We start from the raw sequence: 4,145 nt of genomic DNA, 5'->3' as shown, positions 1-4,145 counted from the left end.
ACTCAAACTCTTCTTGAATAATCTCATTCACATATGTGGTTTCAGCTACTTCCACTGAATTTAAAACTTAAACCCATGCTTTGAATCCAGTTTTATTTATGAAATTATTTATCAGGATATCCAACTACACTTAGATTTCTTCAGCTAAGCTACTCAAACATCTTATCTAAAAGTGAATGCCCTACTTTTCCTTTCATCCATCCTCACCTCAGTTCTTAATTTACTGTATCTTGTGAGACTATTTACCATTTATTGTATATTAAACTTTTGTTCTGTACAAATTCGTATCTTATGGATGACTCTTTTGGAATTTAAAATAATGTGTTCAATCAACTTTGAGTTCACTTTATTGGCAGCATTAATTATCCATTGTAATAAGCTAAGTTTTTTTAAACAAAAAATACTACCATACTTGTGCTAATAAAAATAGAAAGTAAACCTGGAATATAAGACATACTCCTGTACTATTCAAATGGTATATTACCTCCAGATAAGTAAATGAAATTTCAGAACAGGGAATAAACATAATTTGAAATTGTAGCCAGATAATTTTAGAGTTGAGTAACGACTAATACAATAATAAAGACTAATACAATAATAATACAAAAATGAAGGCACTGAAGATTAGAAAAAGTGTTAGTGGGAGAAAATTTTTGCAAGCTACCCATCTGACAAAGGTCTAATATCCAGAATCACAAGGAACTTAAACAAATTTACAAGAAAAATAATCCACCAAAAAGTGGGCAAAGGATATGAACAGACACTTCTCAAAAGAAGACATTTATGTGGCCAAAGAACATATGAAAAAGAGCTCATTATCACTGGTCGTTAGAGAAAGGCAAATTAAACCCACAATGAGATACCATCTCATGCCAGTTAGAATGGCGATCATTAAAAAGTCAGAAAACAACAGATGCTGACAAGGATGTGGAGAAATAGGAATGCTTTTATACTGTTGGTGGGAGTGTGAATTAGTTCAACCATTGTGGAAAACAGTGTGGTGATTCCTCAAGGATCTAGACTCAGAAATACCATTTGACCCATCAATCCCATTACTGAGTATATACCCAAAGGATTATAAATCATTCTACTGTAAAGACACATGCACACGCATGTTTATTGCAGCACTATTCACAATAGCAAAGACTTCGAACTAACACAGATGCCCTTCAGTGATAGACTGGATAAAGAAAATGTGGCACATACACACCATGGAATACTATGCCACCATAAAAAATAATGAGTTCATGTCCTTTGCAAGGACTTGGATGAAGCAGGAAGCCATCATCCTCGGTAAACTAACACAGGAACAGAAAACCAAACACCACATGTTCTCACTCATAAGTGGGAGTTGAACAGTGAGAACACATGGACATAGAGAGGGTAACATCACACACTGAGACCTCTCGGGGAGTGGCAGTCAAGGGGAGGGAGAGCGTCAGGACAAATACCTAATGCATGTGGGCTTAAAACCTAGATGATGGGTTGATAGGTGCAGCAAACCACCATGGCACATGTATACCTATGTAACAAACCTGCACCTTCTGCACATGTATCCCAGGACTTAAAGTAAAATAAAAAATAAAAAAAAAATTCTTTTCCAAAAAAAAGAAACATCAATTTAATTTAGCAGTTAGATTTTCTGAATGGCCAAACACTTGGTCACATTTCATATATCAATATAAATTATCATTTTATATGACAAGTTGCAATCATAAAGACACATCAGTTTGAAGTTACTCTGGAAAAACGTTCACACTATATTTGAAGACAAAAGCAAACTGTGTTTTTTAATATAAAATAGTTTACATAGAATCCTGTAATAATTTTTCTTTTTCAACAAAATAGCAATTGCCCATTATCTTAGAAAAAGTAAGTTGGGACACTTTTGATAGAGAACGTACATTGTTATAATTCATTTGTGCCATGCATAGCCAGAAAATGTTTTTAAGCATTTAGAGATAAATTGTTTCAGCTGTTTTCTACCAGTGTCATTTATCTATCAAATTCTTGATAGATGGACGGATTTCCTGCACTCACAGTCTTCAAACTAACTCCTTGGAAAAATTCAGGGTAAACTGATGATCAGCTCACTTTACATTCAAGAGTTGGTTGCTCATATAATTGGCCAACGCATGCAAAACAAGCTTTACAAGCACTCTATTTTAAACCTTTCGACCATATTGGGTTGTCAAAGCACTTAATAGAGATGCTTTTCTTTAGTAGAAGTAACTTACTAAGTTATGGCTGACAGGTAATTTTAAATGAAATTGTATTGTTAGACTAAATGAATGTTTAGTGATCCGACAGCACGGTATACAGTATTATTATAGATTTCACTAGCAGATGATCAATAACATGCGCTCAAAACTTTCATTGGTCGGTCTTAGCGCGCCCCCTATGGCACTAGGGAGAAAATTAAAATTAAACCGAAACTTAATAGTTTACTTTGTAAGCACACAACAGTCCTTATCACACACTAAACTTCCTTTTCACTCACCCAAAAAGCCGAGGGTAAAATTTACACTTTATTTGTTTCAACAGATCTGTGGATAAACAGTTATTACCATACTGGAGACGCTCAACTGTGAAACATTCCCACACACAGTGACTAAATTGGCATTTACTACGGAATAAACAATCTTAACTATCATCGTTTACACTGAACATTATCAGTAACCACAATGTTTTCCATCTTTGTGCCTCTTCACTTTAATGATATGTAATTGCCTTTTCCCTTAAAATAATGATCATAATCGCTCCACAAGTTTCAGCTCGAAACTAAGGGTTAATTTCCAGCGGGCAAGACTAAGATCTACTAAATGGGACGAAGTAGTCAAAGAGGAAAAAAATTTTTAAACAGTTCCTTGCTTCGCACTCAATCCTCCGCCCGGTTGTTTATAAACAATCCCCTCGAGTGTAGATGCCAAATGTCCCTTTGGGCTGTGCCAGCCCCAGGACCTCACTCACCTAAAGCATACCGTTGCAGCTCCACCAAACGTCTGTGAAACTGGGCCTTACGCCTCTCTCCCGGCCCCCGTGTGTGCGTGCGTGTGTGTGGTCAGGGCGTGTGTGTTCGTGTGCGCGCCGCTTCGCTAACGCGGAGTCCCTGCCCGACGCTCTGGGAAACAGGTGTTGCATAGGGCTCAAGATTCAGCGACACCTACAGACGGGGTGACGCCCCCGACTTGGCCGTGCAGGGAACAGTCGGAGCAGAAGCAGAGACCCTCTTCCCGGAGCCCAAGAGAAGCTTCCAGACTCGCCAACTTGGCGGGCACGGAGCAAGCTTGTAGCCGGGAACGAGGCGCAGCTGGGGCGGCCCGGGCCGGGTCCTGCAGCGCTGGGGCTCCGGGTTAGTCTCATTCTCTGAGGGGAACCGCTGGAGTCTGGGTTTGACCCTCAGGGAGCGGGAGGCGGGAAGGGAGCGGCTGCTGGAGCGGCCAGCAGATCCTTGCTCTCTTCCTGGGAGTCACCGGGTCCCGCAGCTCAGGGGGCGGAGGTCACGGGCGCCGCTACCGCCAACTCGCAAGGCTTCTGCTTCTCTCTGACCCAGGTTGCAAGGCCCTGCCTCTAGGGGCGTCCTGGGTCCTCGAAGAGTGGTCCAGAAGGCCCCTCCTGTCCTGCCCGCGCTGACCGTCTGCCCCAGGACAAAGGCTCCTGAGACCAGGCGGGCCCTGCTTCTGGGCTGTTCCCTGCCGGGTCCAGGAAGCCCTCTGAAGTTTTGACTCCGACCTAACCAGATTGGACTTGCATACTTATAGAGAAATGTCCATTTGTGGCCCAAATATTGAACTCATGATGGTAGGTGAGGTAGGAAGCGGTATTAGGCTCCGAAGGTGGGGCTTGGACAGCACAGCAAATTGAGGACTAGCTAACACACAGCGAGGGGCGCAGCATCCCATAAGACATGCTCGCCAATGTGCCATGTCAGTTTATTATTGCCGTGGGATCACCCAAAGTTACCACCCTCATGGTAGGAATTTCTGCTTAAACTGCCCTTTAATTTGCATATAATTAAAAGTGCATGTAACTATGAATGCAGAACTGCCTCTGAACTGGGACTCTGAGCACATTGCCTATGGGTGGCCCTGCCACAAGGAGCAGCACCTCTGCTGCTGCTTTACTATGGCAAGAACAGAAAACCA

Source organism: Colobus angolensis, unplaced genomic scaffold (genome assembly GCF_000951035.1).
Source record: "Colobus angolensis palliatus isolate OR3802 unplaced genomic scaffold, Cang.pa_1.0 Scaffold95, whole genome shotgun sequence".
NCBI lineage: Eukaryota > Metazoa > Chordata > Mammalia > Primates > Cercopithecidae > Colobus > Colobus angolensis.
The sequence above is the reverse complement of the archived record's forward strand: the minus strand, read 5'-3'. Positions refer to the sequence as shown.